The sequence below is a fragment of the Crocodylus porosus genome, unplaced genomic scaffold (genome assembly GCF_001723895.1).
Source record: "Crocodylus porosus isolate Cpor-Errol unplaced genomic scaffold, CroPor_comp1, whole genome shotgun sequence".
NCBI lineage: Eukaryota > Metazoa > Chordata > Crocodylia > Crocodylidae > Crocodylus > Crocodylus porosus.
Window position 1 is genome coordinate 9,245,826 of NW_017728917.1, and position 13,419 is coordinate 9,259,244.

Here is a 13,419-nt window from a genome sequence, read left to right on the forward strand (position 1 = left end):
CAGCTTGAAATCCTGCAAAATGAATCAGTACGACAACTGCTTTGAAGATTGAGGGTATAGGAGTGTAAGACTGGAAAGGGCCTCCTGAGACATTAAGTCCAGCCCTTTGCTTTTGCAGGCCATCATTTACCCAAAGATTCAACAAAATCTCCATTTCAAACTCTCCTCTCCCACTTAACCACCAGGCACCATAGCAGGGATAAGTGGTAACGGCCTGCCACTCCAATGCCAGGAAGCATGTAGAAGATCTTAGGAAAAACACCATTCTCCATACTACAGAGGAAGAAAAAACCCTCACTGGTCTAGGGGAAAAATTGCTTCCTGATCCCAAATTTGGGAATCAGTATGACTACTTCGCTTGCCACCCTGTTGGAAGTGTGCATGAAGAAAAGCAACACCCTCCAGCCAAGGATCTGAGTTTTCCAAGTGCTTGTAGGAGCTTTTCACCCTAGTAAAAAGCCCTCAGGCTTAGCGGTGGCCAACTTCACAGAAAGGCAAAAGCCAGCCCCACAACCCAGAAGCCAGCAGAAGTCATGAGAGGGAAAAATATTTTTTTTTCCTGGCCCCTACAAGTGACCAGCAAGAGCCCTGAGGCTTGGGGTATACAGAACAGGGCCAATCCATAATTACCTATTTGACACTATGGAGCCTTTGATCTTCAGCACCCAAGGGAAGAGGGCACTCTTCTCAATAAAACTATTATTGTACAGGTATCTCATGTTATTTAATTGAATATAATAGGCTCTTAGAAGCCAATTTTGGTCACAGAAGGCTCCACATATTAGAAAGAAGTTGTCAGCCTTTACTGCTTTGGAAACATAACATTGAAGAGGTCAGATAAGAACTTGGGCAAACATGGGTTTGTATTCATTTCTTTGGAGGATCAGGTTGATAGTTTTATGAGAGCTATGGTGCAGTTATATTGTGGGAGGCACCCCCCTTCTCCATGCCTCCGTATACGGATTAGAAACATCCATACATAATCATCACCAGAAGCTGATCATGTAAAACTGAATTTAATCATTAACATAACGTTTTGTACAGCAGGTAAAAATAGGCTCAGATCAACAAAACAACATTTTATTTAAATTTCAAAAGCATGCAGTTTTGCAGTTTTTCATTTTACCAGCTTACATGAGCATTGCCAGTACCATTATTTTTTATAGGATTTTGACAAGACTTGCCTTCATGAGCACACAGGTAAAGAGCTGCGTTTAAGCACTTATCTAGCCTCTAACTAAATAAACAAGTGAAAATTAAACTTTAAAGCCCCGCAGCGATCAGGAGTAAAGCTCAGAGTGTAAAAATAAAATTAGTTTTATAGGCATAAGCAAAATTAATTTCTGTTTTGTGACATAAAGAAAACAAAACCGAGAATGCAAGGTTTGATTTAAAGATCTGTCAGTCAGCATGTAATTTAATACAGAGTGACATATACTGCTAAAAGGTACAATATTAACATTAAACAAGACGACCAAAACTCTGATGATTAATATTACGGTGATGACAGAATGGGAGTGCCTAATTTTAATCCACTGTTTATCTACACAAAGTAATTTATAGATCACTCGACATGTTTTAATAGTAGACATAAAAAGATATCCTCTCATATCCACTTGCTTGCAAGATCTGACATTTGGAGTTAGGTGTTCAGAAAATATCTGCCGTTGCATTTGTTGGACATTTATACAAATAGCTAGTCATCCTACACACAGTTTATAAAAAGTGATCTATTAATAACAAAACAGCTCCAGAGGCGTATGGCCTCTTAATATTCAGGTGGAATATCAAGTGTTTAACTTAAAATAAGGGCAAGAGCACAAAGAGTGGTCAACACATTGATTTGGCTGCCAAATATAGTTTTTACCATCATAAATCTCAGGCTGACGACTGCACAAAGCCTGCTTTACCTAAACACTGCCAAGTAAGGGTGTTTATTCACCGATTGGCTGATAGTCACTATGACAACTGATGCCACAATTAGACAAGTACAATCCCACTTTCAAACATGCCCACAATTCATTAATTCAGCAGGACTTTTGTTGACAGTATGTTATGAGGGAAATATTTAATACAATTCCAAGGCTGATATATTCTCGTTATCTATAGCAAAATAAATTACAAGAACTGATGAAAACAACCATTTAATTAGGCTAAAGTAAGCCTGAGAAGCTACTCTGTAAATTTTAGTTTATTAAATGAACTCACGGGTTGACAATACTGCGTGTGTGGAAACGTAGTGATGAGGTTGAACAAACAATTTTAAGGCTAAACTAAGAGAGGCATTATTTTCAGCAAAACAAAGGTTTCTGGCCTCAAACCCCCCAACCCCAAAGAGTTTTCTACCAGCATCTTTCCTATATCCAGGAAGGAAACTGCACACCAGCTCTCTGGTCGAGGGCTGTAGGTAGGTGTAGACATGTACAGCAATCTTAATGCTCAAGTCAAAAGTGACTTGTCTACAATATTTTGTTCTCCACTGGACTACTGTCTTAAACAGCAAAGGAGGAGGTGGAAGGCCAGAGGAAGCTAAGGCCAGGTACAGACATTACATTTGTACCAGTATAAGTCTACACCCATAACAGAAGAGAAAATTTGGTGCACACTGGTTTCAAAATGGTGAAAGCCGGTCTAAGATTTGTCCCCCGCCGCGAATGTGTATTCTGTTTGCTACCAATCTAACCTACGCTGCTTACAGAAAACCGTGTAACTCAGAGCAATTCGGCCCAAGGCTTTTTGAATGTCTGTACCCAGCCCAAGAGTGTCAGAAGGGCCAACAAAGTTAAACAAACGGACAAAAAGCCTTAAAAGACAATAGCAGCAGTATGGGGATGTAGGGAGAGTGAGAAAGCGCTGGAAGACCTGCACAGACGTACAAATGGTTCTGACTAGAAGGGCTTTGAGAACCCAATACAGGCAGTCCTCAGACTTACGACACAATTGGTTCATCTTAAAGTGAAACGTTGCAACTCGGAACCGATTTTCCCATAGGAAACAAGGTTATAAATGGGGGATTGTTCCTGAACTGAGGCCTGATACCCTATTTTCACCAAAAATAACCCAGAATTTTGTACTCAATCAATTACAGATGAGTAACATAGTTACATTAACGTATTTATATTGTAAATAGCAATCGTACTGATTTGGAAGGACTTCTTTGAGGTGACTTGGCTGGACTTTTTGAAGGGCTCTTGGCTGGAGTCTTCTCAGCAGACCTGGCTGCAGGTTTTTCTGGAGTCTCATTTGCTTTCTTAAAGAAAGTGTCCAAGGAAGTTTGAACAGATGGGAGATGGGCGGCGCATCAAGTGTTGTAAAGTCAAAACTGACGTCGGAAAGTTGAAACAGGGTATCGATTTATAAACATTGTACGTGCGAAACGTAACTCGAAACGTTGCAAGTCGAGGACTGACTGTACAGACAAATGATTAGGGGCTCGTTGGGGATAATATCTAAATTGCTGTTAGTAAAACTGGGTACTTCAGTCCACATTAACAAACAAATGAACTGCCCAGGGCTGCCATGCAAGACAGGAGCCATCGTTGTACAGTGCCACGCAAAGAATAAGAAGGGCAGAAAAGTTTAAAACAACACTAAGTGCAGCCCAAAGCTTCCTGGTGTGATTTTCAAAGCCGATTAAAAAATCTTAACAGGGAGAGAAGAACTGCTTCCTTTCAATCTATCTAATATTCTCATCCTTAAAAGATTTCTAATCAGAATATGCTTTATGGATCATTGAGAAGAAAGGATACACTAGGCTGGCTCCGGATTTGACTTAACTGCCCACTAACTCCTCCCTGGCTCCCTTCCTCTCCTCCTGACTCTCAGATTGGAATATCATCACAGCAAAAACCGTGCTCAACACCAGGCACAGACAAGTTCTGGATGAGCTGAGCAAGTGTGCATGGGAGTGTGCATGTGGGGGCCTAGTGCTCGCTTCTTCCTTTAAAACTCACTGTGCTTTTAAACGTGGGTCAATTCAGCCAAAGAACTTAGGTAAGGTTTCCAAGCTCATAAGTCTCACCAGTGGCAGAGGTGAGACTATAAACCAGTTTATTGAGGCTCAATACTTACTGTGGTTGTTAGAAATCATGAAATAATAATAATAGGGGATTAAGTCTTTCCTAAAACAGAAATAAGATGCGGCTTTTACTTAAAAAACTTACAGACTAATGAGAAACCTGTAGGTCCAAGATGCCCCCCTTCCCCCTCCCTGCAGTTTTCCGTACAGACTGGGGGCCCCCTATTAGATGTGATGTAGTGAGGGCTTAGCAAGACAGTAAGATGGAGGTAGCTACTTAGCTATGGATAGTGGACAGTATGTTAATGGTACAAACCTTTTTGGTTGACTGGCTCATTTTGGTTCATTCATTCACCGTTATAACACTTCCTCTATGCCTCCTCATTATGGTTTTGCTGTACATGCCTGCATGTATTTTTTATACAAATGTCAAACATACAGAAAAGGCACTGTTCAAAAAAATTAAAAGGACCTGGATCCAATGTGACACACTGCAGTGAAACTCAGTGGCTGGCACTTATAAAAACTCGTGACAACTACAGCCGAGGTCAAAGCAACCTATGCCAGATGCAGGCAAGAAGAGCCTTTGTTGAGGCTTCTGTGATCCTTGCTAGCCCGTGTTACGGTAATGCTAGAGGGGACATTCAGTGGTTTTGGAGAGACTGGGCGTTGCAACAGACCAAAACACACAGACGGTGTTCATGTAGGCAGCGTTAAGTGTTGCAACTTCTTAACAACCGAGTCTGAATGACTTCCCAGTTAATGCATCCGTCTCTCTGATTTCAGTTTTAGAACCTGAACAAGACAGGAAAGATGGTAACTAAGTTTAGGGAAGCAGACTGCTTTCTTTTTTTTAATCTAACAAGCAGGTATGTTCTAATCCCCAAAACACCTGAACAACCACTTAGCAACATAGTCAGGACACAATCCAACTATTTTGTACCGGGCATCCGTGTCCATAATTTCTGTAGTTACTGGAAGGGAACATGGTTGCAAAGGTGGTGGTTAGTGCAAATTAGTCCCCTGGCTTTAATTATTTTTCAAATAAACAACGGGAAGCTGGTGTTACAAACAGCTCCCAGTTGCTATTGTCTGAAACCAATATATATATATGAAAAATTGGTATCTAGTAGCACACTTTTCACAACTATAACTAGATAAAGTGGTCTGCTTGAATAAACCCTTTTCTAGAATATATATCTATATCATCTCTTGTGCTATATAGTACTTTTATATGTTACTTTTATAGTATATCTATCTATATATAGTACTACTGATACATACATACATATCAAATACTATACTACTGAGATATCTATTTATTTATTGCTACTGGTAGTGATATCTATATTATATTATTATAGATATAGATATCTATTAATAAATTTATATCTATCTATATCTCATTATTGAGAGAGAGAGAGAGAGAGAGAGATGTAGGTAGGTACTGTTCAAAGATTTCAAACCTGAATATACTTGCTTGGTTCCCAAATGGCAGCTCCGTGTCCAGAACTCAGCTCAAGAATGCAACAGGAGGATTTTTGTCCTAGCTAATTTCAATCTTACGTTGCATCCATCACTACAAGCACCATGAGCATCATCCAAACCCCACCAAAATTGACAATAGATTTGCATTCACTACAAAGGTGTGGTGTCCTTATTGAATCATTCCCCCTGGGCTTGGAGCCGCTGTGTAAAGGTGGGAGGAACGCATGCACTGCAAAGTGGAACTGGGGATGAGGAGAACAGCAGGATCTGCTGGGTGGGCTCTCAACTGACCTGCGAATAGTCTGTCTTTGTTCATAGCAGCACAGCAACCATCTTCCATGCTGTGCTCTGTGCCATGTAATGCAGGTCTATCCTCTAGATCAAGGGTGTTGACTGAGTTGGACCAGATCCCGACAACGGTGTTTCTTGCAGGGTGGGTGACCCACTTGCAGATTTGGCCACTGGGGCTTCTCACTGCAGCTGCCAGAGCCACTGCGTTGGCATCAGCAGCCAAGGAGTTAATGCTCTACCACTGCTGCTGCTGAAATGCTGATTTTAGTCTCTTGTGGTGGCCAAAACCACTCAATTCGGTGGCAGCATTCACTCGCTGCCTGCTGGCTGTGTGGACACAGTGGCTCCAGTAGTCCCAACAACACAATTGAATAGGGGCAGCATTAACTCCTTGGCTGCTGGCAGCTGAGACCAGAAATCCTGGGGGAAATATGATTCATATGCTGATGGGGGCTGTGCCCAATAGGGAGGAATGTTGGGGGGTTTCCCACCCCCCCACCTTCCCTCACACCCCACAAATCCTACATAACCACACCATGCCCACCCCCCAGCAACCTCCCCATACCCACACCCCAACATACTTCACCGCCCCACAGCTACACTCCCTCACAAACCCCACATGCGCTCACATACACACCCTACCATATGCACATACCCACCCACCCCCACACAATATACAAGAATATATTTATTTTTGAGCTATTATGCAATTGTCTCTATAGACACTCTGCAAACACACACAAATCAGGATGAAAATAATTTTTTAAATAAAATTAAAATACGTTATAGTAGAAGTCTGACTTTTAGTATGTGATTTGTTTTTTTTTTTTCCGTTCCAAGATGGCAACCCCTCCCCGAACCGCACCAAACTTCTGGGGGCAGAAATACCAGAGTACTTCTGGGGCAAGAAGAGGTGAGTTAGGGGGCGGGACTTCCAGTCCCAAGGTGGTGACCAGGGGGCAGGGCACCTGTCAAGGGGTGGGGCTACTATTGCCACCCTCAACAGCTCACCAAAACTCTTTAAATGATCCTCCAGCCAAAATAATTGCCTATCCCTGGTGCAGACTGTTACAATCTGAGTCTAACAGCAATATTATACAGATACAATTGTACAGCCTCTTCCCTAACACCGCTGGTTGCATTAACATAAGTTTATTTCAGCCAAACTTGCTTTACAGATTTGCACCCATAGATTAGGCCCTGCATGCAGGAATGGTAAAAGGAGATCCAGGAGATCTTTTGAGAGTTAATTGCCCCTTGTGGTGACAATGGAAGACCCTGGCACAGGGAGCACACTGAAACGGTTTCTTAGCATTTCAATCGTTTGCTGTGTGCCAACCTTAAAATTGCCTTAGATCTTTTCTGGGGCCATCATTACACCAACAGCAAGGGCTGCTGCCGGTATAATCTACAAGAAGCAACATGTTAGCAACTAGCGTGCATGGCATCAAATAAAATCAGATTAAGAAACTTCACGTAACAAATGTTAGATTAGTTTGCACTTTTAACACCGTTCATCCTGGTACTTGCAAATTAGGGAAGCACATATTACCCACAGTTAGCACACATAACGGACGTGCAGAAAGTAAGAGACTGGCCCGAAGGGATGCAGCAAGACAGTAGCTGAGTCAGTGATATAATCTACAGCAGGGCTGTGCCAGCTTCGTAGCTGCTGTACTAATTGTGTGGGCTCTGGGCTGCACGCTATGTAGGTGGCATGCTGTGGGGGCCGCATCCTGTGCAGGGTCCCAGGACCACACCCGCTGCCTGGGGAAACTTCACTTTAACACCACCTGCCACACTGGTAAGCCCTTCCCTTTCCCTCCGCTGCTGCGTGAGCAGCACACGAGCCCCTGCCAGTCAGACCAAGAGCTTACCAGACCCCTCCTGCTGCGCCCTCCAGCTCCAGGGACTCGAGCCACCACTGCAGCCGGAGGAGCAATGGTGGGAGCGGTGGCTAGGCAGGAGCCCACAGGCCTCTCTTTACCCCGTTACAGGCGAGATGAGGCCTGCAGGCCACCATTGGGACAGCCCTGACCTAAAGATTTTGATTCCCAGACTCCTCTCACCACTAAACATCACTGCCTTGGATGGTATTGTCAAAGTCAAATGAATTCTCTGGTCACTCACGTGTCAGAGACAGTAACCTGATCCATCCAGATTAATGCAGACCTCATGAAGTGCTTAAGCAGTGCATGCTTTTTTCCCCCCACAGGCCTACAATTACAAGGGTTCTTCTGAAGGGTTCACCGAGTGGAAATCTCACCCACTGTAGGCCTTTTCGAGGAACTTCAGCAAAACCCCAGTGCAAAACCCATTCATGTTAATGGAAAAGCTTCCCAGCTAATTCACCAAATGTTGGTCTAAGAGCCCTGACGCTCTACTTCCCTCAGTTGACACGAAGGCTGAAGATGACCAATAATTCCTTGTGCAGCGTTAGAGAAAACTCATGACACGAGCGCTACTGCGCTGATGGGAATTTCCATGTTTTTCTGCCTCGTGGCACTAGTGGATGCCTGCCGGCAGGGACTGGTTTCACAGTCCTGAATTAAGAGCCAGCCTTGCATTGTCTCATCAACTTTACCCCCGTCTCCTTCAACGGATTGCTTTTCACTTGCACCATCAGGACCCTGCCGACGCACTGGATTGCAGCCTGCTGCCCTCAAAGACGCATGCCATTGGCTCAACTTCTGACCGTTACCACAACATTGTACATGATTACAGCCTCATCATCCTGGAAAGTGTATGCGTTAAAGAGATAACGAACCGCACGCTTAACTGTAAGCATGTGAATAGCTCTGTGAGCGTCTTTCAGGTATATTGGTTTTAATGGGACTGCTCATATACTTACATTTTAAAAACTTGAGCAAGTGCTTCATTGAATTGGGGCCTGCCAGAAAAATGCAAGAACAATGTGCATTTTGATGGCAGCGTGAAGCTTATTTTTTTTTAGTCAGGGAGGTATTTAGAGAGCAGAAACGAGCTGACGCTGCCTTAAAAAACCCCAAATATTCAATAGGTACCAACCCAGCTTTTAAAGGTGGCTTTAAAAATTAAATTCTAAGTTCTTCACAGGACTCAGCTAATTGAAGCATGTGCGTGTTAAACTTTCTGCCTGCAAACATGATATATTAGACCATAAGTTCTTGCACGCAACCAAACACGAGACCGCATTCATACTATGCTCTAAAGCAGCAATTTCCAGATATTCATGGAGGGCCGCTTTTCAAGGGATGGTTTTGCTGGTTTTAAATATGAATGTCTTGTGACGCTCTCGTTCAGTTAGGACTAAGTTGTTATGTAATAGTTACCAATGGTCTTAAACAACATTTGAAAGCCAGTAGTATATTTGAAAGAGATGACTGTCAGCTCTTGTAAACTCTAAAAGTCGAGACAGCTACCTGACCAGAAAACCACTTATTGTAGGTGTATTGCTCACGTTTAAATGCTAATATTGTTATACAGAAGGCAAAAGCAGAACCAATTTAGTGATTTATTTATTTTTTTTAATTCTAATAATCTTCCTCAGATTTGTTGTGCTAGTTTAGGCACAAACTCAATGGAAATCTTTTCACTGACTTCAATGTCCTTTGGGTCCAGCCTCTAGGGAAAGGCTAAGGTGAGTGACAAAGCGATGATGGCATTTCAGATCAAATAAAGGATGAAAGACATAGCTTATGATGAAAGGAATGATCTGACTTATGGGACAGAACCAGCTCTACTGCCTTTACATATATGAGTCATTTCATACATTGCTGGTGTGTTGGGACTGCAATATCAGACTCATGGAAAAATCAAATACGCAAAAGCATAATATTATTGTATTTCTGCCCTGCTATTGGTTGCTGCAATCTCGTGCCTGTATCACTCAAGGATGTGGAACTCTGCGGTGGCATTATCTTACATAAAATCACCTAGGTTAGCACGAAACAAATCTGATGATAATGTGCTGCCGCAGTGCCACCGCGCTCGTGTTTCTCCTGTGATGTTATGCATAGAGGTATCAAAACTTTGTAAATGCAAGGGAGCACTGTGTCTCCTAGTATTTACTAAAGGAAAGCAATCAGTGTTTCTGTACAGCCACCCAACAAGCTGAAGTTATTAAAATATAATGTTCAGCCTGCCTTTATTTCAGCCTATGAATAAATATATTCTGCAACTTATTTCCAAAACAAGTGTCTGCTCTTGCTAGCCTTGCCATGTTATGTTGCATCTCAACACATTAAAAGTTAAAAAAATTATTTAGCCTGAATTGTTAAAATTTTCATTAATGGCAATTTATGTCACTCAAAGAAGCCTCCTTGGGAAGAACATGGCATGCTTGTACAAACCTATTATAAGAGTTGTCAGAAACATTTGTCCTTATGAAATATAAATAGACAGTATGTTAGATGATTTAGTGTGGGATCTGTTATTTATTTAGAAACAAACAGGTTTTTTTATTTCATCTTTCAGTAAACCAGGTCGTGCCGCTAAGATGATGAGGTTCGCAGGCTAATGATAATGCCTTTGTAAATATAACTAGCAACAATTTATTCATTTCTTACAGTGCCCCGCTTTGAGAGGCCAAGGCAGTGTGGTAACCTGCAGGGATCACTAAATTTATATCAGGGCAAATCTGCAATGGGTGTAAAAGGCTGGTGAAGTTATGCCCATTCACCCCAGCTGAAGATCTGGCCCAAGTGACTAAAGAGGTGCAGAGGAGCCTCCAATTTGCCAGTCCTTTCACTACCTGCTTGCAGTGGGACCTGGGTAACGTGCATGGTTCCCACATGAATTGTGGAAACACTCCAGGCGTCAGACCTGGACTCAGGCATGGGCGAGTCGGAAGCAAAGGGAGCCCGAAAATGGGAGGGAAAAAAAATTACAATTGAAAAAAATAAAGTTTTAATATCGCATCTATACGGGACTGGCAATGTTATCAACTGAGAACGAACTATTTAAAGACATGGATACCATAGATGTGATAAAGACTTCTGCAACACAAAAAATCATTCTCTCTGGCAAAGTGGGATCTGATACTAAAAGTTTATCTGGGGCCGCCAGGCATTATTACCTTCCCTGGAGTACGTTGCCTATCCTGTGCGTTACCTTCCGTACTGGGGAACTCTTTACAGGGCTGGGGCTAAAGGACACACTAACATTAGTTAATGTAAGAGCCACAAGACATTGCAGCCTACTGTTTATTCCTGCCATTTCTAATGGCCCATCTCACAATTTTCTGTCCAGGGCACAGAACACAGTAATTCAAATGATGATCCCATACTTTACCTTACATCACATCTCTATTGCTTCTAGATATCAATACCAGGCCCATTACTGTGGTCCCTGAGTACCTGTAAGTGCTGCACCATGTTCTCTTCGCTCGCAAATGTTATGCTTTTGCCTCCCTAAGAAAATTAGCCAGTTCTTAAAGACTATTTCAATACGATGAATCCAGCCAGTGCTGGCTAAGGCGGCGATTCCTTTTTTCCAAATTTTTTTTTAGGGTTAACATTAATGCAGCTCTTCCCAAAGAAGTCCGCTAGGGAGCACGGCACTTGTCAGCTCACCAGGTTTATTATCCAGAATCCATTTCAGGTGGACAAAAATCCAGCCCAATATTTACTTGCCACTGGATACAAACGTTAGCGAGTGAAGTCTGCACAAGTGTCAGAGAGGTGGATAAATCCTTCAACTTTGTTAAATGTAGAATAAAGGAGAGAATAACTTGAATTAAATTCCTGTGCCCACTTGAAATGATGTCTGGCTGTGCCTCTGTACCTGTGCCTGATTTTTGCATGAAAATATTCTCTTTGTCCCTATCTGGTGCTCTCCTTCAAAAAGGAATTGAGTTTAAAAAGCAGGCAATAATGTAAGATTTTTAAGCAAACAGTTCAATATTTCCTTTAAAAAATGTTCCCTGTATTCAAGAGCACTTTGATTTCTATCTTTTTTTTAAGGCTTTGAAACTGTACCTTTTAAAAAAAAAAAAAAAAAAAAAAGACGACGACCATCCCTGATTTTGGTCTTTTGTTCCTTCATGAGCTTTGTCCCTGACTTTTAAATGTGGAGAGAGTTGGGAGGCATGTTGCGAAAGGAGAGAAAATAAAAAAAAAAGCCCTTGCAAACGGCGTTAAATATACCTTTTGTTCATTATGTGTAATATAAAGTTTGCTAGGAAGATTGGTATTGAATTATACATTAATTTCAATGCTAAATAACTCTTCTATTTAAAAAAATCTTCGTTTTCTTATAATATACAGTAATTAAAAGTGAACCAAAAAGAGGCAGCAATAAATCAAGGTGCACAATGCAGCAAAAATATTATAATTAATATTTAACATACGTTTTGATTACTTTTAGAGTAAGTACAAGAAATATCAATTAGAATATATATTCAAACTTTGCTGCCGTTTCCCCATTATACTGTGGAAAAGGGTTATTTTTAATTCTGGATATTGCATACAAAATAATACATAGTCCCTAATTAAATATAAGGCTGCAATTCAATCGAGGGTTTCTGCTGATGTCATAAATAATAGGAGCACAGCTCGAGGTATCAATGAATGGCAGCCAAACCCTGAGATTGAATTACAACTTCAGCATTCAGTCTGTGGATCTGTATTGTTATTTGTAATAGATGGAAAATGATTATTATTATTTTTAAATGCAGACAAAAAGAAGGAAATTTGAATTCAAAATCTGGGACTAGGTGGTAAAAGATTAGAACGCATGTGATTAGAGAACACGGCTTATTGGAAATTGAAATGTACAAATGTGCCAGCGAGTAATTCCATATTATAGACTATATTCCGGGTATATACATGATGGTGGGGGAAGTATTTTTTAGCCTATGGACATGCCGCTTTTCCTGAGCACAGTCTGTACCCTGAAAATGATTTGTGTGCATCCGTCTAATGAACATTGCCACTAATTAACTGACTTGTGCCCACAGTCCAGCTAGCTGGAAGTACAGGCGATTAGATTTGTACCCAGGGCAGAACAGTGCAGGCTCGAAACGACGACAGCACTTGTTACCGTTCTGATCCTCTGCGCGATGGTGAACTTCTCCATTTCGGCCCCGTATGGGGGAGTGGGATCACGCTCTTCAAACTGCCCCACGTCTACATAAAGCCTAATTACACGTGAATGCCTTTCTGCATACAAGTATTGTGTCCAGGTGGAGCTTTCGTACTGATGACAATATACCTTCCTCTTGACAAAATGTAACTTTGGGAATTAAGACGCTTACCCCAAATAAACCATCTTTTAATAATGAAAAGAAATATATTTAACATATTTGCAAGAGGCGAGGATTTCTTAGGGTGATCTCTTTTGTTGGACCAACTACATAGTCAGGATAAGAGTCTGACAAGCTTTCAGATGCAAGACATTGTTCATCAGGTCTTGCATTCAAACACTTGTCAAGCTCCATCCCAACTCTACAGTTGGTCCAACAAAAGATATCACCCCAAGAAATTCTTGCCTCTTAATTCATGGACCATCATGCCTACGACATCACACTGACATTATTTAACATACTGGTGCTGTCAGGTAGGGTGTAAGTAGTAAAGAAGAGCGGTACTTAATCACTATGGCAGATTGTGTAACACCTACCTGCTATACCGTAACCATAGGTC

At 41.7% G+C, this 13,419-nt stretch overlaps 1 long non-coding RNA gene across 1 annotated transcript; it reads left to right on the plus strand.

Annotated features, from left to right (window-relative positions):
- The first annotated feature begins 3,303 nt into the window (after positions 1 to 3,303).
- LOC109311451 lies at positions 3,304 to 12,924 on the plus strand. The gene is made up of 3 exons (XR_002101503.1): positions 3,304 to 3,411; positions 4,888 to 4,891; positions 12,914 to 12,924. It is a non-coding gene; the product is annotated as an uncharacterized LOC109311451 (long non-coding RNA).
- The last annotated feature ends 495 nt before the right edge of the window (positions 12,925 to 13,419 follow it).